Below are 23,213 nucleotides of genomic sequence, written 5' to 3'. Positions count from 1 at the left end.
TATGAATGCCTTTTAGGGAATCTTTTCCACTGATACCCCACCACTACCCCACTGCCTTCTCCTAGATAGGCCCGAGGTGTGTGATGGAGTTTAAGGTCCAAGGACTATTTTGGCTATCTCCTAAGAAGCCCTGCTTGAGACTGTGGAGGAACTTGTCACCCCTTGTTCTCTACTCTGAGGCTTTAGATGAAACTCCCAGACACAGATGAAGTCCTGTTTCATATCCAGTTATACCTGTCAACCCCATCTCCTGCTGTAGTGTCATGAACTTGAAGATGCAGGACGTTCAGATGTCTAAGATATAACAAATGTTCTAATATTCTGCTTCCCACGCTGGAGAGTGTGGATAGACAGACACTAGGAGTCATAGCATACCTATCCTAAACATCCATTTTTATGTTAACAAACACATGAATGTGTTATGGAATAAAATGCAAAATTTTGACGGGGAAAACCAACAGGACCTTTCAAATAAATTATTGAATTCACTGTCAGCTATGTCATCTGTAGACTCCAGGGCTGATACATGGAAATATTTGAGAACCTTCTGGGTGAATTATTTTGTGGGATAGTTGGATCCTGCAAAAATTGGGAGTTACCTTTCTGGAAGTCCTCAGGAATGCCGTTAAAGCAAATAGGAGAAACACTGCAGGGAAATTAGGTCATCCTGACTGTCTCACAAACCAGCTGAGAGAACCTTCATAAACCTCTCCCTTTATACTAAGTAGGGAGAGGGGGGAATTCAGCAGGACTTCTAGTTACTCTAAAAAAAGCAGGTCTGGATCTGTAGATAGAGGACAAATACCAGCAGTGGTTTTGTCCATGTATGGTTTAGTGTGTGTTTGTTCTTTTGAAGATTGCCTGAGCTACATCTGCTATTTCCATCTCCCTTGTAGGCAGAGCTGCCTATAGCATCCAGCAAAACAAACAAACAAACAAAAAACCCTGGAAACCAAAAGCACCAAGAGCCTTGGAGGAGCAAAGGGGGAAGAGAACTGTGAAAGCCGGTCTCCTCACTCCACCACAGGCTTCAGAAGACTCCATCAGATGGTGTAGATTAAAGAAAAGTTGGGGCACCTAGGTGGCTCAGTCGGTTTGGTGTCCAACTTTGGCTCAGGTCATGATCTCTCTGTCCATGAGTTCGAGCCCTGCATTGGGCTCTGTGCTGACAGCTCAGAACCTGAAGCCCACTTCTGATTCTGTGTCTCCCTTTCTCTCTGCCTCTCCCCCACTCGTACTCTGTCTCTCTGTCCCTCAAAAAAATAAATAAACGTTAAAAAAAATTTTTTTTAAGAAGAAGAAAAGTTAATCAGGTAGAATTAAAAGTGGGTGTGTTGTGTGTGGCAATAGCTTAAACAATACAAAATAAATAAATAAACAAACAAACTTTATTGAAAAAAAAAAAGTGGGTGGCTGGGGCCTGAGGAGAAATCTTAGGAGTCTAATAGTTGGAAGACTTATGGTTCCCTAGTACAAAACAAAACAGTCTCCAAAAACAATTTAAAACCTCTACTGAGCAATATGATTGCACTGGTAGAGAACATCTCATCTCTAAATTTAACTTTCTATTTCTCCAAGAACTCCGAGTTTTATGATTTTCCTTCCAACACTATTCAGAAATGTGGACCAAGGCACCTGGGTGGCTCAGTTGGTTAAGCGTCCAACTTTGGCTCAGATCATGATCTCACTGTTTGTGAATTTGAGCTCTGATCAGACTCTGCTATCAGCGCAGAGACCCCTTCAGATCCTCTGTCCCTCTCTTTCTCTACCTTTCCCCCAGCTCCTGCTGTCTCTCTCAAAAATAAACAAAAAAAAAAAAAAAAAAAGAGAGAGAGAGAGAGAAATGTGCTGCAATTTCAGTACAGTGCTTACCTTTCTTAAGAATCTTCTTCACTTTCACATAGTTCCCTTGTTTGACATACTCATGAAGCTGAGCTTCCAAGGAGTCATTTCTTAAGGAACCAAGTTGAACAGGACAGGGGACTGGAAGATGAACAGCCCTAGACATCCTGTTTCAAAAGAAAGCAACATGCTATTTTAACTGAATCAGAAATGCAAGCACGCAACTTAGATTCTTTCACATTTCTTTCACTTTTTGTCCACTTTCATTTATAATTAACAGGATTAGGGAAACAATTACTGAAACCCTACAAGATTAATTTTATTCTCAGTATTACTGGTGAAATTGAAAAACAATATATTTAGCACTAATTCCCAGGACTAAAAAGTGATGACTCCTAGGAAGTAAAATTAGAAATATATATGTTTGTTGTATCATTAACTAAGAGCCTATTAACTTTGAAAGGTTAGTACACAAATGCAGTTACTGTGTGGGGATGTAGAGAGTATAGTGTAGTGGGTTAAGTTCACAGTTCAGACTCCGAAGCTCTGGTCCTGGCCCTGTCACCTCCTTAACTGTAACCTTGAAGAAATTATTTAACCCTGATAGGCCTCAATTTCTTCATCTGTAAATGGAGATAATAATAACCAGAGGGTTGCTGAGAGGTTTAAATGAGCTAATATGTGTAAAGTGCTTAGAAATGTGCCTGGCACCAAGCTAGCTCTGTGTAGTTGTTAGCCGTTAGTATGCAATAAGATCCGTGCAGAGAAATTATAAGTTTCCATGTGTTGCAACCACGCCTGACCATCATATACAATCAAGTTTGTGGTATACCTACCATGTGTCTCAAACGTGACAGGTACTGTGTAAGACACCTAAAATTGGATCTCTGCCATCACAAATGGTTGGTCTAGCAGGGGCCAGACAAGAGGTATCATGTTGATGCTCCATGGACAGTGGATTAGAGAGGGAATCCGCAACTACATGAGTTGACAACATGCACATCAGGGGCATAACTGTTTCTTGTATGGAGAGACATAGAGGGTGTAAAAGTGGTAAAGCAAAAGAAAAAGCCAAGAAGGCTAACACATTCAGTAGGTTTTCACCATCCAGGAAGCTTATCTAAGAATTTCTTTCCTTTTTAAGGGTGAATAATATTCCACTGTGTGTATATACAATGTTTTGCTTATTTATCCATCAATGGACATTTGGGTCGATTCTACTGTTGGCTATTGTAAATAACGCTGCTATGAACATGGGTGTACAAATCTCTCTTCAAATCCCATTTTCAATTCTTTTTCTTTTAACTCTAAACTTATTTTTCTAGTAATCTCTACACTCACTGTGGGGCTCAAACTCATGACCCCAAAATCAAAAGTCGCATGCTCTTCTGAGCCAGCCAGGCACCCCTGTTTTCAATTCTTTTGGGTACATACCAAAGAAGTGGGATGGCTAGATCACGTGGTAACTCTATGTTTAATTTTCTGAGGAACTGTTTTCTATACTGGCTATACCATTTTACATTCTCACCACAGTTATACAAGGGGTCTGGTTTTTCCAGATCCTCATCAATAGGTGTTATTTCCTGTTTTGTTTTGTTTTTTTTTCCTTTTCTTTAGTAGCCATCTTTTTTTTTTTCTTTTTTTTTTTTAAAGTAGTCTCCACACTGGGGAGCCCAACATGGGGCTTGAACTCATGACCCTGATCAAGACCCGAGCTCAGGGCACCTGGGTGGCTCAGTCGGTTAAGCGTCTGACTGGCTCAGGTTATGATCTCACGGTTCATGGGTTTGAGCCCTGCATCAGGCTCTGTGCTGACAGCTCAGAGCCCCAAGCCTGCTTTAGATTGTGTCTCCCTCTCTCTGCCTCTCCCCTGTTCGTGCTCTCTCTCTCTCAAAAATAAATAAAAAACATTAAAAACAAAACAAACAACAACAACAATAACAAAGACCTGAGGTGAGATCAAGAGTTGAATGCTTAACCCACTGAGCCAACCAGGTGCCGCTTAATAATAGTCATCTTAATGGTTTTTGATCTCTCTAAAGTTATGTTTTATATAATTGCATTTACACAAATACATGACTACATTCTTAACATAATAAGTTCAAATAAAACATAAGTAAAAACCCTGAGACCCACTTCAGTGTCACAGGATTATTTTTTCTTAAAACTCCAGAACACATACATCCCTTGAGAACTGAAGCATGGATTGACATTCATTCCCTTAGTATTTCTAGCCTTCCTTTTTTTCCAGTAACCACCAGAGCTTACTGTCAAAAAATAGTCTCTAGGAAGTAGTGGACCTTAAAGCCTATACAAGGTGTGGAATCAGCACTGCAGGAGCAAGGTAAGACAGCTTTTATCCAGCTCTTTAACCTTGCTGTCCACGTTGCTCTGCAGAACAATCAACATCCCAACACTAAAACACTAATCACTGAAATTCGCATGCGTGAATGAACAGGATAAAACTTATTTCAGGCATCTTTTTGTACCGTGTCATTTCCATAATATCATGACCTGAAATGGAAACCTAAACTACTGACTTAACCCAGATACTCCTAAAACTTACATGTAACACACACCATCAAGCCATACCCAGCAGGCAAGAAAGAGAAACTATAGCCCAGATGACAGTTCTGCCTTTAGGACTTTTGCCAGGGGAAAGCGCGAACGCAGTCCCCCACTACCACAAATTATGCAGTCGAGTTTCCCACATTTGGGGAAATCGCAGGGGTCAGCACACCCGGAGTGCAATGGGTGAGCCTCGCCCTGGGAAAACCACCTTCATGATCATGGTATCTCCCCTGCCAGGTAAGTATGAATTCTGACACTTGCCTGGTACTTCACCCTCGTCCTCAACACACTATACAGTCATGGTCAATTATATTCCAAGTTCTTTAGGCCCTTGGTTCGAAACTATGGCATTATTCACATGACACTGACCAGAACACACCAGTGGATATTTAGTGGAAATTCTGCCTCGTGAAAAATGAGCTCCAACACGTAGTCACCTCACCCTTCATCTCCATATGCCCGCCTCTTGTCACTTGTCGTCACTACTGACGTCACTCCACTTGTTAGAGAAACGGAAAAATTCATTTTAGCTATTCTTCGAAACGATTCAAAAGACTGTCACCCACGGGTGTAGCTGGTTAGATTTTAAAATCCTTGCCTTCCCAAGCGCGTACGCAAAGGTTCCGGCCTTGCATCTGTCACGAGTCTAAATTCTGTGCTGCAGGACAGAGCAGTTTGGGAGGCAGTGACTTGCCACCGGGAGGGAAAATCGCACGGTCCGTTACGCTGGTCTGAATTGCTGTTCCACTGAGGGCCTAGGTCATACTCCCAGTCTCCCTCAGCCTCCATTTCCCAAAATTGTAAAGAAATAATACTGCCTGCCTACCTTTACCTCACAAGGTTTCTGTGAGGACGGAATAAGAGAATACACGTGAAATGCAGCCTCAAGCCTCTCCACCTCCACCCCGGCCACATTCCAGGGTTAGGTGCCCTGTGTAGTTGGGGACCCAAAGATGGCTTCGCCATGATTTGAGCCTGCAATTTTCCACACAAAGGGAAAAAGCAACCAGCCTGGATTTGATAACAAACCAAGTACGCCTCCTTCTTTTTAGAGAACAAAAATAAATAGCACATTAGGTTATCCTTTCTGCCCCTGCTGACCAGGTGCTCTGGGCAAAACCATCGTGTTTGCAACAACTGTAGTATTGAAGGCTTTCATGGTGTAGAGAGGCAAAACTTTACCTCTGCCCTGTTAGCGTCTCTGGCTGGGCCTGAGAATTAGATTGGCATAGACAGGTCAGCAGGATTAAGGCATTAGAAATTTAACAGAAATTTACCTGACACAGAAGTTCTTATAAGGAAATAAAGAAATGGCAAAATTAAATGCTTTCATATTAGATTGAACAAGAAGAGGCAATTGTGCAAAAGTAACATAAATGAGGAGGTTATAGATAGACACGAATTCTTTTTAACAAGGTTTGTACAAAATTCTCTCAGGTCTGACTCCCCTTTTCTGAGAACATTTCTTATCCCCTGGTATAGGGAAGACATCTTTTACATGGGAGTTTTATTTCCTGATCTCAGGAAGAAAAGGGTAGGTCAAGACCCTCTTCTTATATGCTGTTTTTCAAGTGCTTTTAGCTCAAAAGAATCCTTATGCCAAGGTGGGCATATTTGGGGGTGGCATATTCTGCTACCCTTCATTTTTTTTTAAGTAGTCTCTATGCCCAACGTGCAACTTGAATTCACAACTCCGAAAGCAACAGTTGCATGCTCTACCAACTGAGCTAGCCAGGAACCCCAGTACATGTGATTTTTTTTTAAAACAGCTTTGCTTTGGGGCACCTGGGTGGCTCAGTTCATTAAGCAGCCAACTCTTGATTTTGGCTCAGGTCATGATCTCACAGTCTGAGCCCTGCATGGGGCTCTGCTCTGACTGTGGGAGCCTGCTTGGAATTCTCTGTCTCCCTTTCTCTCTCCCCCTCCCCCTCTTGTGCACAGGCACAAGCACTTGCTCAAAAATAAACATTAAAAAAAATAAGTAAAAAGCTTTCCTTTGTTTAAAATTTTTGAGGGCATTAAAAAAAATTTCTTTTAATGTTTATTTATTTTTGAGAGAGAGACAGAGCGTGAGTGGGGGAGAGGCAGACACAGAATCCAATTCTCTGAGCTGTCAGCACGGAGCCCCATACAGGGCTTGACCTTACAAACCGCAAGATCATGACCTGAGCCGAAGTCAGATGCTTAACCAACTGAGCCACCCAGGCACCTGAGGGTATTTTAAACTATTACAATTGTGATAAATGTCCCTTGTAGATAATTTGGAAAAGGCAGAAAAGTGTTATTAAATTTTATTTATTTATTTACTTATTTAGAGGCAGAGAGAGAGACAGACAGACTGCTTGAGCAGGCAAAGGGCAAAGAGACGGAGAGAATCCCAAGTAGGCCCTGCGCTGTCTGCGCAGAGCCGGATGAGGGTTGTGATCTCAGGAACCATGAGATCATGACCTGAGCCAAAATAAAGAGTCAGACACTTAACTGACTGAGCCACCCAGGCACCCCAAAGGCAGAAAAGTGTTTTTAAAAAATTAAACCACAGGGAGCAAGGGCTCCATTGTTTCCCATGACATCTGGGGCTCCTTCTTAGCCCAGGTCTGCGTGTCTCCAGGGGAGACCTCTACCAGGGTGGTCCCTGGTCTGACCATCTCCCACAGACAAGAAATGAGTGATTCCTGGAGTTACATGATCCCCCTCCAGCCTGGTTTACATAGCCCCCTCATTTTTTTTTTTTTTTTTTTTAGAAATGCAAAATCTATTCTACTCAGGCTTTGGGACTTTTTTCCTTGTTCACACTCAGTTAATTAAACGTGTTGCTGGCAGCATGCTCCTGAACTCCATGCCATTCCTGTAGCCTGCGTTCGTGATGATCCCCCTTGCCCTATGGTTTGAATTCGATGCCACGGATTGTAGGCCAAATTTTAAAACTGTGTTTCAAAATACCTTCGCTGTGTCCTTTAATTGGATTGAAAGTACTTTTACCACATGGAGAAATATATTTTTAATTTGTGATGCTTTTCTACAATGTCCACTATTGGTGAGTTTAATGTGTTTCCAACACTTAGGGAGACTATGATGAAAGCTGACGAATTTTCTTTTCTGTCCAAATAAGTAAAAGAAAAAAAAAAAGTCTATTTAGATGCTGGAGGAGAAAAAAAAAAAAAAAAAAGGCTGGCTCCGTCGGTTAGGCGTCCAAACCGATCAGGTCAGATCAGATCAGGTCAAGTCAGATCAGGTCATGATCAGATCAGGTCATGATCTCGTGGTTTATGAGTTTGAGCCCCGTTTGGGGCTCTGTGCTGACAGCTGAGAGCCTGGAAGCTGCTTCAGATTCTGTCTCCCTCTCTCTCCGACCCTCCCCCACTCGCACTCTGTCTCTCTCTCTCTCAAAAATAAACATTAAATTTTAAAAACCCACAATTACACTACAAAATTATTACTGTTAACACTTTGATATTAAACATGGTTAATTTCAATATAAATATATATTTTAATAGGATTATACTTCATGTGCTACTTTATGTTTTCCATTCCTTTTGCTATATATACTGGGTCACAGATAACTGTATAATCAGTATTCTATTGCTTCTAGTTTATTGCCACTGTTCATATATATATGAACAGCATTGTAGATATATCTTTGTAAGTAATTAATGATGATTTTTGAGGTAATTTTAATTTTATTTGTTTACTTATTTAATTAAATAAATTTTTACGTATACTGCATACCCGAAGTGGAGCTCAAAAACACGACCCTGAGATCAAGAGTCACATATGCTACCAACTGAGCCAGCCAGGCATACCCCTTGGGGTAATTTTTAATAGTTTTTTTCCCTGTTATTTTACAGTCATCTTAAGAAGTGCCTTAAATTATTGGGGGTGGGTGTGGGGAGAAGAGGTGACATGTGATAAATATTTTCAAGTTCTTTAGAAACAACTTTTCTTTTATCTTTCAAAGTCTAGATCTCTAATTTCAGGGTTCATAGCTAATTATAAAACTAACTTCAAGTTTGTTAAGAATGAGAAGAAAGCCTAAATTATATAATGTTGCATGCCATAAAAGCAGCATACAAAATTGAATATATAATATGATTAAAACTATTTCTGGGACACCTGGGTGGCTCAGTCAGTTAAGCATCTGAGTCTTGATTTTGGCTCAGGTCATAATCTCACTGTTTGTGAGTTCAAGCCCCCTTGTTGGGCTTCGTGCTAACAGTGCAGAGTCTGCTTGGGATTCTCTCTCCTCTGTCTCTCTCTCTCTCTCAAAAAAAAAAAAAAAAGCTATTTCTAAAGCTATTTCTAACTTTAAGAGACTTAAGGGAAATACACCAAAATACAAACTAATATAATTATGTTAGTGTCATCAAAGAACTATGGACTAATATTTTTTCCCCTAAATATTCTGTAACATGACTGTAATATTACTTACAGCAAAATAAATAAATAAATAAATAACCCTAATTATATACATCTCATGCCAAAAAATGCTCATACTTTTTGACCCAGAAATTTCTTTTAATTTACCTGAAGGAAGTAATTCTAGAGAAAGACAATGTCCTATGTACAAAGGTATTCATCATAGATTTATTTACCATTGCAAAAACCAAAGTAGCCCAAAAACCTTTGACGTCAAAACAATAGGGGAAATATTAAAAAAACGTAATAGTAAATAATAATTAACAACATGAAAAAATTATATAAAAGGTTAGGAGGAAACAGAATATGAAATGGTATGTATACCATGACCACAATTTTGTAAAAATGTGTATCCTTAATGAAAATTACTGAAAGGAAATGCAAAAGACATAAATTTTATTAGTTGTGAAATACAGGTTACAGAATTTCAATAATATTGTTAGACTGTTTTTTCTTCATAATAAGGAGATTATGAATAATAAGGAAATACCAGGGGTGCCTGGGTGGCTCAGTCCATTAAGCATCAGGTCATGATTTTGGCTCAGGTCATGATCTTGTGGTTTGTGGGTTTGAGCCCGGCATTGGGATCCGAGCTGTGTGGAGCCTGCTTGGGGTTCTCTCTCTCTCCCCCCACCTCTCTCTCTGTCCCTCCCATGCACTCTCACTCTCTCTCAAAATAAACAAATAAATTAACTTAAAAAAAATATGGGGACCACCAAATCCTAGTTGAATCACTGCAGGAGTATTGCATAGTATTTAAAGAGTTTTGAACGCAGAGTGCCTGGGTGGCTCAGTCTGTTAAGCATCGGTCATGATCTCACAGTTCATGGGTTCGGGCCCCACGTCCGGCTCTGTGCTGACAGCTCAGAGCCTGGAGCCTGCTTCAGATTCTGTGTCTGACTCTCTCTCTCTCTCTCTGCCCCTCTCCCACTCATGCTCTCTCTCTCTCTCTCTCAAAAATAAATAAACATTAAAATTTTTTTTTAAAAAATAAAGAGTTTTGAATACTGGGTTTAACATCAAATAGTCTTAGGTTGAAATTGTGATTTAACCATATTTTAGGTATCAGTGCTTGAATATACCTTCTAGAAACAATAATTATCAGTAATAATTTGTATGTACATAGAGAATAAAACAACCAACTACAATGACCAACTAAATCAAAGGCCCCAAATAAGCCAAGATGGAGAAACACAGCCCCTCCCTCAGTACAGTGAGTATTTGGAGAGTTCCTAGATTATGGCTTCCCTGCCAATTCAGATGTTCTGTTCCAATTGACAAGCCCCTCAGTCTGTGAGTCTCATCTCCATCTCTCAATCTCCATCCATTCCTTAGACTCATGGGACCAGAGAAGGAGTGATATGTAGAAATATAATGAGGGTGGCATGTATATTCAATTTTTAAAAGCTGAGTTTTGTTATGTAAGTTTATAAAGCAGGTGTAACTGTCAAGAAGTTGCCCACAGCACAAACAAAAGGAATCTAATCCACTACCAGGAAAGCATGAGTAACACTCTACAGCCACTCTACCCTGGGTTGCAGGTAGCTGATCCCATTCACACATCGGCCCTGGCTTCAGTCACGCTAGTTAGACATTTGCTAGATAACTTCATCTACAAAGTGTGACCCAGCCCACTTCAGTTATATAAAGTATCATTTCATTATTGAACTACCTTCCTAATTTCATTCCGGGAGATTTGATTTCACAGAAGGAAGGTAAAACTTCGGCTGTTTCCATGGTATCCATGAATGCCAGGCTAGCTATAGCCCTGAGACCTCTAGGACTATTTGTGTCCCCCACAGATTTGACTTCGTAAGTACTCAGAGACTTTTTGCTATTCCGAGGGCCACACCGTCTATTCTAGTATCTTCAGTATTCACAAAGTATTCTTGAATTTCTATCAGTACTGCTAATGATTAAGCAAAATGAAAAACTGTTCTCAAGTCATTACTTAAATGTATGTAGTACACACTTCTCACAGCTACCTAAGCTTTTTAAAAAATATTTATTTTTGAGAGAGACAGAGAGCGAGCACCTGCGCACGAGTGGGGGAGGGGCAGTGACAGAGAAGGAGACACAGAATCCCAAGCACGCTCCATGCTGCCAGCACAAAGCCCAATATGGGGCTCGAACCCACGAACCATAAGATCATGACCTGAGCTGAAGTCGGACATTCAACCCACCGAGCCACCCAGGCACCCCAAGCCACCTAAACTTTTAAGGTGCCAGCTACCAGCCTAAGCACTAGAGATACTAAAAGAAACAATGCAGAGATAGATTCTGCCTTCAATAATAAGATCACAACCTGTAAGGAAAATAGACCTGCCTGCCAGAACTATATGAAAAGTGGTGAGAACTAATGAAAGTAAGAATCAGCTTCAGTCAGGACCATGTTATGATTTTAAAGGGCCCTACACACTTTTGCCTTCATGGACCCTTTCTCCATTAAAAAAACCATACACATTAAAATTATGTGACTGCATTTATAAGAAGATAAATATATTATTATACATGACATTTCTTTTCTTTTTTTTGAAAGTAACCTCTACCTCCAACATGGGCTCGAACTCATAATGAACCTGAGAGCAAAAGTTGCATGCTCTACCGACTGAGCCAGCCAAGCATTCCCATATATGACATTTTCTTCCACCTAAAAATTCACCTTTTTTCTTTGATTTTAAAACTGTTTTAGGCACCCTGCCTATAGTACCTAAATGTTTAAACCAACCCTGAATTCAATAGTGGCTTCTGTGGATCCCAGGTAGCTCTTTTTCTTTTTAACATATATTTTTAAACTTCATTTATCTTGAGAGAGAGAGAGAGAGAGCACATGCGCATGCACGCGTCCTTGAGCAAGCAGGGGAGAGGCTCCACACTGGCTCACTCTCTAGAACTCTAGGCCCGCCCCGTACCCGCACCCCGCAGCTTTCACAAAAGAAAGCTGAATGTGGGAACTTTTTAGGTAAGGGTAGCAGTGCTGTCCAATAGGATATAAAACAAGTTTAACATGGTATAAAGAAACAAGCTTAGTAATTATAGAATTAACTTACCCAAACATAAGCAATTCACTACCACCAAAAAGCATTACCAACTGAATAGGCTAAAACAGAGCAATCTTAGTAGCAAGAATTTCAGGCCAATTTCCTCCAAAATGCCTTAGTAACGCACCAAAAAACAACTATAGTAACTGTTATTGGACACAACCACATAGGGGAAACCAGAACACAGTTCCCCACTACCAGAAGTCATGCAGCTTTAGCTTCCCACATTTGGGGAAATCACAGGGACCAGCAGCACACCTAGAGTACAATGGATAAACCTCACCCTGAGCAGCTACCTTTGTAACCATGGTTATTTCCCCTGTTAGGTAAGTATGAGATGGAAGTGATCACAGTGATACCCACTGCTGCGCACACCACTTTGAGGTTGGGGTCACTCCTTAAACGACTCTAATTGGCTTTTATCTATATAGCGACACTCAAAGCCTGATTTTCTTACTACGTACCTTAATTGGTAACGGCAAATAATCATGCACATCTCTCCAGAAAACACAGTTCCAAAATGCCCTGAGTCTTGAGTCTATATACTCCACTTCCAACTATAACGTCATACACCCTGGGCGGGTTAAGCCTACACGTGAGTGAGTCCCCTTGAGGCTGCCTCTTCAGACCAGCTCCTCCTCCTATTTGCCCCAACCTAACTGATGTCTACAGGCTATTTTCTTGACAAAAATCCATCCATCCCTCTCCCGAATTTTGGTGTAGCTGGTCTTCAGATCTCCCTGTGTGAAGTACCCTTCAGCAAACCAACACAAATGAGCCTTTAGCCGCAAGCCAGTTTAGCTTCAGGGTTTCTAGGGATATCAATGCTCCATACCATTTTCTCCTATTCCAGGAGGTGGAAGAGCAAGGAGTGGAGAATGTTGCGGCTACATGCTGGCAGGGTGTATTGCAGAGTGAGGGTTTTGGCATCCAAGATCTTGAATGCAATTCAGCGTACACACTGCACAATTCTAGATAAGCTTTTAGACTCTGAATCTGTTCCTCAGTTTGTACAGAAGGGGGAAGAACTATTGAGCCAGCTCTCCCACCCAGCTCAGGCTCCAAGCTTTGTCTCCTACTCCTGCCCATGGTCTGTTAACACCTAGCCCCCTAAGGACGGACTGCTTTCCTTGAGAGCAGTTTAGCCTGTGCCTATATTGCTTCTTTACTTTCTCTCTGCCTGGCATTCAATTCCCTTACTCACTAGACTGTGGGTCTCTAGAGCAGGGTTTTTGTTTGTTTTTTTTCAAATAGTCAAGACAGGGGCACCTGGGTGGCTCAGTCAGTTAAGCATCGATTAGGCTGACTCTGGATGTCGGCTCAGGTACTGATATCATGGTACCTGAGTTCAAGCCCTGAATTGGGCTGAGTGTGTTCTCTCTCTCAAAAGAAACAAACTTTAAAAAATTAAAAAAACAAAATAGTGAAGACAATACAACATATAATTATAACATATAATTAATGCATACATTATTTTACCAACTAACTTCATTCTCATTAAAAATATACAGGAAGCAGGACTTTAAATTTCTGCATCTCTGGAGCTCTCTGGAGAAGCTCAGATGAAAACTCAAACTTTTACTGAAAAGAAAATGTACATATACATTCCAAAGGCTGAATGCTGAGACCTCCCTCTCAACTTCCATTTGATTTCCAGGACACTGGCAACAAACCTTTACCTTCTAGGATACTGGAAGTTTCCTCTGAAAAATGTGAACACCCTAAAACAAAGTCCCAAAGATGTCAGCCATGGGCTTTCTCTGCTACAAGGGCCTATGCAGATTACTCTACAGGGAAGCCCTTGCCTTGGCCCTAAGTGCTTCCAATTAACTCCCTACTTGTTAATATAATTTTAAATTTCTGGGGCACCTGGGTGGCTCAGCTGGTTAAGCACCCGACTTCAGCCTAGGTCATGATCTCACCATTCCCAAGTTCAAGCCCCGTGTCGGGCTCTGTGCTGACAGCTCAACAGAGCCTGGAGCCTGCTTCGGACTCTGTGTCTCCCTCTCTCTCTGCCCCCCTCCCACTCACACTGTCTCTCTCTCAAAAATGAATAAACTTAAGCTTTGCACAGTGGCAGTATCGTAGCCAATGAGGTTTATCCAAGGCGCGATTATTGCTAATTGAAAACTTTCCCCAAAAATGAATAAACTTAAAAAATTTTTTTTAATTTCGGCATGACAATCCATCTTATGGATGGCCCATAATTTATATAATCATTCCCCTAATGCTGGACACTTAGGTTGGTTCAATTTTTCACCACTGTAAATAATTCTGGGTAATGGGTAGAAATGGTATATTGAACATTTATAAATAATCAAGGAACACTGAACCACCAAGGATGACCAGACATCTGGTCAGACAAAAGCCTCTAACATGAAAGAAGCTAAACAAACCAACCACAAGAAGACAGTTTGGAGAAGGCAGATTATGCAAAGGGAAGAAAACTAAAAATGAAAATAAAAACTATCATTAGAGAGCTGGGACACCTGGGTGGCTCAGTCGGTTAAGCGTCCGACTTCTGCTCAGGTCATGATCTCGCAGCTTGTGATTTTGAACCCACATGGGGCTCTGTGCTGACAGCACGGAGTCTGGAGCCTTCTTCAGATTCTGTATCTCCCTCTCTCTCTGCCCCTCCCCAGTTTGCACTCTGTCTCTCTCTCCCTCAAAATAAATAAACATTAACAAAAATTAAAAAAAAAATCCTCAGCTAAAACACCTTGCACCTGAAAAACAAGTACAAGAAAGTATATGGATAGAAAAGAAAAACAAGTAAAGATCTTAAATATATGATTGTAGAAATAAAAAATTGAATATACAGGTTGGGAAAAAACATGTAGGTGGAAAAAATGTTTTTTATTTTTTCTTTTTAGAGAGAGAGAGTTCAAGTGGGGGACAGGGGCAGAGGGAGAGAGAGAGAGAGAGAGAGAAAGAGAATCCCAAGCAGGCTCCATGCTCAGCACAGAGCCTGATACAAGCCTGACGCGAGCCCATCGCGGGGTTCGATCCCACGACCTTGGGATCATGACCTGAGCCAAAATCAAGAGTTGGATGCTCGGGGTAACTGTGTGGCTGGGTTGGTTGAGGTCTGACTCGGGTTTTGGCTTAGGTCAAGATCTCATGGTTCATGGGATTGGCTCTATGCTGACAGCAGGGAGCCTGCTTGGGATTCTCTCTCTCTCTCTCTCTCTCTCTCTCTCTCTCTCTCTCTCTGCGCCTCTCCCCTGGTCATGCTCTCCCTCTCTCTCAGAAGTAAATAAATAAACAAAAAAGCCGATAGGGTGCCTGGGTGGCTCAGTCAGTTAAGCGTCTGACTTCAGCTCAGGTCATGATCTCACAGTTTGGGGGTTTGAGCCCCATGTTGGGCTCTGTGCTGACAGCTCAGAGTCTGGAGCCTGCTTCGGATTGTGTCTCCCTCTCTCTCTGCCCCTCCTCTGCTCATGCTCTGTCTCTCTTTCAAAAACAAATAAACATTTAAAAAAAAAAGAGTAATATACCTGGTTATTTTAACAGCCTCAAGAGTCCAGAATTCAAACTGACCTAGAGAAAAACAAACCAGCCAGAAATAAATCTTAAACCTCCTTTTTCACAAGAGATAAAATCAGGAAAAACAACAAATAAAGTTAGCATTCCAGTGCCACAAAATAGGTGGTACAGGCTTACCTGCTTGATAAAAATACAGAATAGAAAAATAAGCAGAACAACAGAATACTATTTAGCAATAAAAAGGAATAAAATAATGATAAATTTATCAGTATGAATGAACTCAAAAACATTATGCTACATGAAAGAAGTCAGACACACTATACACTATGTGATTCCATTTTATATGAAATTTCTAGATAAGGCAAATCTATAAGAGATAGATCCATTGTTGCCCATGGCTAGGGTTGGGGCATGGGAACCAGGGCAACTGCAAATGGGCACAGGAGAATTTGGGTGGGGAGGGTCATAAAAATGTGCTAAAACTGGATTGTGGTAATGGTTTGACAACTGTATAAAATACTAATCATTAAACCAAATAATGGGTGAATGTTATTTTATATCATACTTCAATAAAGTAGCTAAAAATGTCAAGAAAAAGTACAGCCATTATATTTAGAGATACATACTGAAATAATCATGCCTGAAACACCATGATGTATGGGTTTATTTCAAGATAGGTTTGGAGGTTTAAAGTGTAGAGGTATAGATGAAACAAGATTGGCCTTGAGTTGTTCATTGCTGAAGCTTAACTTAGTGTTGCTAAATAGGAGAATACTATTATTATTAATCTATTTTAATTTACATTAGAAGTTTTTCACGCAAAAAAGTTTTTTTACAATGTAAAGAATGAGACCATCCTTTCCCACATGATTTTAAGTACCTTGAGATGTTGATACCCTGGCCTCCCCATCTGTGAATAAGAATGATGGAGAGGAGGAGCAGGAGGTACAGCCTCCTGGATTCTACACTTAATAGGTGAAAAAAAAATTAAAGGTACAGATAAAACTTAGGGGTCATATTTTTCTCCTTTCTTTCCTCTTATATAACACATTCAATCCACAGCAAGTCTTTATCATTTTTCCTTTAAAAATATGTTCAGAATCTGACCCCTTCTCACCACCTCCAGTGCTACCACTTTGGTACAAACCATTCTCATTTCCTGCCTAGAAGAGTGCAGTGACATTCTAAGTAATCTCTCTTCTTCCATCCTTTCACCACTCCCAGTCTATTAACACAGTAGCCAAGTATCCTGCTAAAGCCTAAATTCAATCATGTCACTCTTCTGCACAAAACTAATCTGAGAAAACAGAAGAGAAGGAAACATTTCCTACCTCCTTACCTACCCCCCCCCCAATTTTTTTGGACAAGAAGTAGGTTTTATTGGTGGGTATGAGTAAGGAGGGGCAGCACTGAAACCCTCATGAGTGCAGGGCCTGACATTTATCCAGGGGGACACAATTAGGGATATATCTGATCCCACAGCCACCAGAGATGAGCTGCCTTTCAGCCATAATGTCTTCAAATTCACCCACATTAACCTTGGTAAAGTACTACTTCTTGGAGATGTAGATGTTCTGTCAGCCAAGGAACTTGAACTCAACCCTGCATAGGACCTCTATCACATGATTCTTGTTCTGCAGTTTGGTGTGGATGGACATGCTAATTTGGCCAACGTGGACCAATGTGCCCTGCAGCTTTCTGAAGACACTCCTCAGCCTCAGTGCAGGACAACATCTTGTTGATGTGGATGATAGGAAGGAGTGGAGCCACACACAAATATGAAAGCCATCTTTGCCACAGCTTTTCACCATATACTCGTTGGCACAAATACCCGGACTTGGGAGGAGAGCTGCTCACATTCATCCAACACCATTTGGCCAGAGTGGGAACCCAACCACTTTTGCCTTTTTCTGCCCCATGTGACACCAAGGACCTTCAATGGCGCACCCAAGGGATGGAGCCAACTTATTTTATGAAGCAGCATTACTCTGATACCTAAACCAGATGAAGACCATGTAAGAAAAGTACAGAATATTATCCCTCATGGACATAGATACAAAATTACTTTAATTCCTTTAAAACTGCAAACCAAATCCAGCAATAAACAAAAAGAGTAATAGTACATCATGATCAAGTAGGGTTTATCCCAGGAATGCAAAGTTGGTTTAACATTAGAAAATCAAGCCATATAATTCATCATATCAACAGATTAAGAAGTAGTTGCAGAAAAAGTAGTTAACAAAATTCAATATCCATTTATGATTTCAAAAAACTTAGCAAAGTACCACTAGACTGATAAATGGTATCTATGAAAATCCTACAGCTAATACACTTTATGGTGAAAGTATTTTTCTTCCAGATAAGGAAAAAACAAGCATGATTACTTTAGCCACTTTTATTCCAGCTAGAGGTTAAGGCAAGGAAAATAAATTAAAAGCCTTAGTTTGGAAAGAAAGAAGGAAAACAGTTTCTATTCACATATGACATGACAGTTTATGTTGAAAATCCTAAAGCATTTACACCAAAAAAACCTACTAAAATTCATAATTGAATTTAGCAAAGTCACAGGATACAAGATTAATACACAAAAATCAACTGTATTTCTACATACCAGCAATGAACACTTAAAAAAATATTTTTAATGTTTATTTTTGAGAGAGAGACAGAGTGCAAGCAGGGGAGGGGCAGAGAGAGAGGAAGACACAGAATCTGAAGCAGGCTCCAGGCTCTGAGCTGTTGGCACAGAGCCTGATGCGGGGCTCGAACTCACGAACTGTGAGATCATGACCTGAGCTAAAGTCGGATACTTAACTGACTGAGTCACCCAGCCACCCTCCAGCAATGAATACTTAAAAAATGAAGGTTTTAAGTTAAAGAAAGACAAATCCCACATGATTTCATTTATATGTAGAATCTATAAAAACAAAATGTTTGTTAGACTCATCAATAGAGAGAACAGATTGATGGTTGATTGTCGGGGGGGGTGGTGGTGGTGTGTAATGGCTGAAGGGGATTAAGAAGTACAAACTTCCAGCTATATAATAAAGAAGTCATGGGGATATAATACACAGTATGGGGAATCTGGTCAATAGTATTGTATTAACTTTGTAAGGTGACAGATGGTAACTAGACTTACTATGGTAACTTTTTCACAATGTATACAAATGTCCAATCATTATGCTGTACACCTGAAACTAATATAATATTGTATGTCAATTATATCTCAATAAATAAAATAAAAAGGAAATGAAATTTCAAAATCAATACTATTTGCAAGTGGTAAAAACTTCACATTTTCCTACCACTCACATTTCTTCCTGTAGACTGTACATAGTCTACAAAAATGTTATTTTTTTACAAAAATATTATTAATAAATTTCTTTTTATGATTGGAAGGGGAAAAATCATAACTTTGTTTTAAAACCCCAAAGTCTTGCTAATATCCTTGTCTTTCTTAGTGAGGACCTAACAAATAATAAAGATACATGACTTAAAGCTACCAAGGGAACCGACTAAAGAAGTTAAAAGATTATTCCAGGAATATAAATGACAGGATAGAGGAAGGAATGTACTAGGGTGGGGAAGATCAGCCAAATCCTTCATATAAACACTAGCACAAACATTTATTGTAGTTGACTATAAAAAACAGCTAAACAAGTTTTAAAAGTAGTATTCTGGGAGTCGCCTAGCTCAGTAGGTAGAGCATGTGACTCTTGATCTTGGGATCCTGAGTTCAAACCCCATGTTGGACCTCTAGCTTACTTTAAAAATAAAAAAAAAGTAATGCTCTGGGGAGAGGAATGGGGGCAGAGTGTGAAAGGGTGGATCAAGGGAGTGTTACTATTCAGATGGAGTCTTTCTGTATAATGCTTTTCACTTGCATAACATTACTTTAGTAAAATTATTTGGGGGCAAAAATCAAGGTCTAGGAGAAAACATAAAACACTGTCACTAGCAGAGATTATACCTGTAGTCCAGTTTCTCATTTTGGGGAAAATCTAAGGATACTGCTCATGAGACATACCTGAAAAGGAGTGAAAAACCCCTCTGAAATTATAACTACTCAGTTAAGAATATAAGTGGTAAATTATAAATTCCCAGCTTTCTTCAAAGTAATCTGTCCTTTTGCACTTTTTTAAAAGATTTTACTTTTAAGTAATCTTTACGCCCAGTGTGGGGCTCAAACTCACAACCCCAAGATCAAGAGTTGCATGTTCTACTGACTGAGACTGCCAGCCATCACATCACACTGTTAATCAACAAAGTGAAGACAGTCCTTTAAATTATTTACACCCTTTATCCCCTGTCCTAGGTGCATTTCTAGGTGCTCAAACTTTCCTAGAAACCTCTTCTTCCTATTCTTTTACTGTAAACACCTAGGGAACAATCAAGAGCAGAAACAGATGCAGGTAGCTTGAGGTGGTGCAAAGTGAGCCCTCTAGTGGTCGACAGACGAGTACACTCCATTTGGCTAGACAACTTGGTACGAAAGTGAACACCCACGCAAGCAATAACGGCCGCACACATCAAGTTACACAAAATGATTACAGGGACGCCTGGATGGCTCAGTCCTAGAATCCTTTGTCCCCCTCTCTCTGCCCCTCCCCCGCTCACACTCTCTTTCAAAAATAAATATACATTTAAAAAAAACCTGTGAAAAATGACTACAAAGGGGTGTCTGGGGTGGCTCAGTCGGTTAAGCGACCCACCACGGCTCAGCTCACAATCTAGCGGTTCCGGGGTTCGAGCCCGCATCAGGCTCTGTGCTGACAGCTCAGAGCCTGGAGTCTGCTTTGGATTCTGTGTCTCCCTCTGTCTCTGCCCCTCCCCCACTCGCACTCGGTCTCTCTCTCTCTCTCTCAAAAATAAACATTTTTTTTTTAAAAAGAATGATTACAAAAAATATTGATGGCTTAAAAGCCAAGCAGTAATAAGTCAATCATCAACTGTCTTTTCTTTTTTTTTTTATTTTTTTTTTTTTAATTTTTTTTTTCAACGTTTATTTATTTTTGGGACAGAGCATGAACGGGGGAGGGGCAGAGAGAGAGGGAGACACAGAATCGGAAACAGGCTCCAGGCTCTGAGCCATCAGCCCAGAGCCCGACGCGGGGCTCGAACTCACGGAGTGTGAGATCGTGACCTGGCTGAAGTCGGACGCTTAACCGACTGCGCCACCCAGGCGCCCCTCAACTGTCTTTTCAAAATGCAAGATACAAGTGGAGAGCACACACATAATCCCTCTCTACCACAAATCATGCAGTCCAGTTTCCCATAGTTGAGAAAAATCACAGAGGCCAGTGCACCTGGAATTCAACGGGTAAGATGTGCCCAGAGAAAAATATCACCTTTGCAATCCTGGTATCTCTCCTCTACCAGGTAAGTATAAGCAAATGGCATTGTTGGTACCTCATCCTCATTCCAAGCACTAGACACGTGGTCATTCTCTTCACTCTTCATGCAAACTCTAGATTGTCACTTAGGAAATGAAGACTTCTCCAAACTGTAAAAGCCAGACAGTAACATTTTGGGTACCATAATACTTGCAAAACAGACAAATGTATGTACAACATAAACCAGCAGACACTGCTCATTTACATATTCTAAGTCCCTCTGGGTGACACTGCTGTATGCTTGGTTTTGATGATGTGGTACGCTAAATAACTGCCTACCAAAAAATACCGCTCTCCTAATCCGAAAAACCTGTGAGAGTATTCTCTTACTTTGTGAGGCATGATGTTGACGGTGTGGCCAAAAGATCTGCAAAGGGTAGGACGTCCCTAATCATCCACACATACCTAATGTAACCATAAGGCTATTGTATGAAGAAAGGATATAAAAATTGTAATAGAAAACACTTACACAAAATTATACAGAACAAGCCATACCCTTATAGGTAAATGAAACAGCTCACTACTAGACCCTAAGAAAAGCTCTCCATCTTAATGTGGCCTGGAATGTGCAAGACATACTCTTTTTTTTTTTTTCTTCTTTTTAAGGGAAGACCAGGGTAAAGCACAAATGCAGTCCCCTACTCTCACAAGTTATACAGCTGAGCTTCGCACATTTGGGGAAATCTTTGTGGTCAGCACATCCTGGATTCAATGGGTAAGCCTCACCTTGGGAAAGCCACCCTCATGATCATGGTATGTCTCCTACTAGTAAGGGTCTTCATGCCTTGCCCAGCACCTCACCCTCAGATTCAAGTCATTCTACAGATAGGATCACTTTCCTCATGCATTCTATCCACCCCACTGCTTCTGAAATAAAGAGTTTCCAAACTACAGTTACTATGCAGAAATATTTTGTACATCTGAATATTGCCAAAATCTTGCAAAATATATGCCTAAATGTAACCATGACCAGCAGTCACTGCGCTCATCTACATATTCCACACCCCTTTTGTTGATCTCATTTAGCACATCCTATTTCTACTCTATAGTTAGTGGTGCTGTTAAAATAACATTTAAAGGTAAAGATGCTCTACAGATTTAAAGATAAACGACATAAATGAGTTCCTTCTTTTAAGGTTTTGGAGCTGATGACATCACTGATGTCTAGCACAGTTCAGTAAGCCGCTATCCACATGACTGAAATACCAAGACTAAAAAGATTAAATTTGGCAAAACTGGGTATGAAAATCCAGTCTTAGTGGGGCGCCTGGGTTGCTCAGTCAGTAAAGTGTCTGACTTCAGCTCAGGTCATGATATCAAAGTTCATGAGATCAAGCCCCACTTCGGGCTCTCTCCTGTCAGCACAGAGCCCTCTTTGGATCCTGTCTCCCTCACTCTCTCCTCCCCCGCTTGCATGCACTCCTCTCTCTTTCTCTCTCAAAAATAAATAAACATGAAAAAAAAAAAGAAAAGAAAATCCAGTCCTAAGATTGCTAAATAGGTTGTCCAAGGCTTCCAGCACAAGTACAAACTATGCTCTTTCAAATATGCAGCAAATGATCACCCTTACTTAAAAGAGCAGGTGTATAGGAGGGCAGCTGGCTGGCTCAGTAGGTCATGCTACTCTTGATCTCAGGGTGAGTTTGAGCCCCACGTTTGGGGTAGAGGTGACTTTTTAAAAGAAACTCTTAAAAAAAAAAAGAGCAGTTGTATAAACACTAGTTCTAATTCTGAGCTGAGTTAATTAGAGAACAGCTCAGGTAGCACTGATGATGGTCTATAGGACTGGAAGCCTGACTGACCAGGATGTCTTCCCAAGCAAAAATAAGTTGTGCTTCCAAATATCCTTAAACCTCCACTCTTCCCTGAACGGATATCTCTGAAACCCAAAACAATACTACTGGCGATTCCATCCTACAAGAAGCCACCCAGCCTTCATTGATTCATATTAGACTCTTCAAAAGGAGTAAATCCTGTCCCAGGCAATGGTTAATAATTCAAATATTTCACATCGACATATAAATAGTCTTAATCCTCTCCTGCCTTCTTCACTGTAAATTAAAATTGGAGTTTACAAGTTCCAACTGTTCTTCAATTGTTTCTCCAAGACCACACCAGAATCACCTTATTTCCCAAGTCTTTTTATTATACAAAACTCTTCTGGTGTTCTGTCCTCTGCCAAAACAAATTAGCCAGAGTTTCATATCGTTAAAACAGGAAGAAAAAATGCTGTTTAAAAATCTTATTAAAGATTAACAAGTAATAACTGAGAACATACAGGTGTCTGACATGGAGAGAGAAAAACATTCTGGGGCAGAGTAGGGAGGAGACTCTGTGATGTGAGCTGCAACTATTCCTCAAATCTGGCCTTTTGACAGTAACCAGTTTGATTTTTATAGATTTTCTCCCCCAAAGAACAACTATGTAATATATATCTATATATACACATAAACATATATATGTATACACA

General features: G+C 40.5%; 5 non-coding genes and 1 pseudogene across 5 annotated transcripts; 1 reads left to right on the top strand and 5 right to left on the bottom strand.

Annotated features, from left to right (window-relative positions):
• Nucleotides 1-4,494: 4,494 nt before the first annotated feature.
• Nucleotides 4,495-4,658, bottom strand: LOC124513657 (U1 spliceosomal RNA). Its single transcript, XR_006962485.1, has one exon. It is a non-coding gene; the product is annotated as a U1 spliceosomal RNA (small nuclear RNA).
• A 7,375-nt stretch (nt 4,659-12,033) lies between these two features.
• LOC124513671 (U1 spliceosomal RNA) lies at nt 12,034-12,201 on the bottom strand. Its single transcript, XR_006962499.1, has one exon. It is a non-coding gene; the product is annotated as a U1 spliceosomal RNA (small nuclear RNA).
• Nucleotides 12,202-13,929: 1,728 nt separating this feature from the next.
• Nucleotides 13,930-14,064, top strand: LOC124513684 (U4 spliceosomal RNA). The gene has a single exon (XR_006962505.1). It is a non-coding gene; the product is annotated as a U4 spliceosomal RNA (small nuclear RNA).
• Nucleotides 14,065-16,771: 2,707 nt separating this feature from the next.
• Nucleotides 16,772-18,109, bottom strand: LOC124513602 (60S ribosomal protein L10-like; annotated as a pseudogene).
• Nucleotides 18,110-20,571: 2,462 nt separating this feature from the next.
• Nucleotides 20,572-20,737, bottom strand: LOC124513672 (U1 spliceosomal RNA). The gene has a single exon (XR_006962500.1). It is a non-coding gene; the product is annotated as a U1 spliceosomal RNA (small nuclear RNA).
• A 619-nt stretch (nt 20,738-21,356) lies between these two features.
• Nucleotides 21,357-21,519, bottom strand: LOC124513670 (U1 spliceosomal RNA). Its single transcript, XR_006962498.1, has one exon. It is a non-coding gene; the product is annotated as a U1 spliceosomal RNA (small nuclear RNA).
• Between the last annotated feature and the right edge of the window lie 1,694 nt (nt 21,520-23,213).

Source organism: Lynx rufus, unplaced genomic scaffold (genome assembly GCF_022079265.1).
Source record: "Lynx rufus isolate CCGP_SWC_20201006 ecotype Redwood Valley unplaced genomic scaffold, mLynRuf1.p SCAF_18, whole genome shotgun sequence".
In the NCBI taxonomy this organism is placed as follows: Eukaryota; Metazoa; Chordata; class Mammalia; order Carnivora; family Felidae; genus Lynx; species Lynx rufus.
This window is presented reverse-complemented; position numbering and strand designations above follow the sequence as displayed.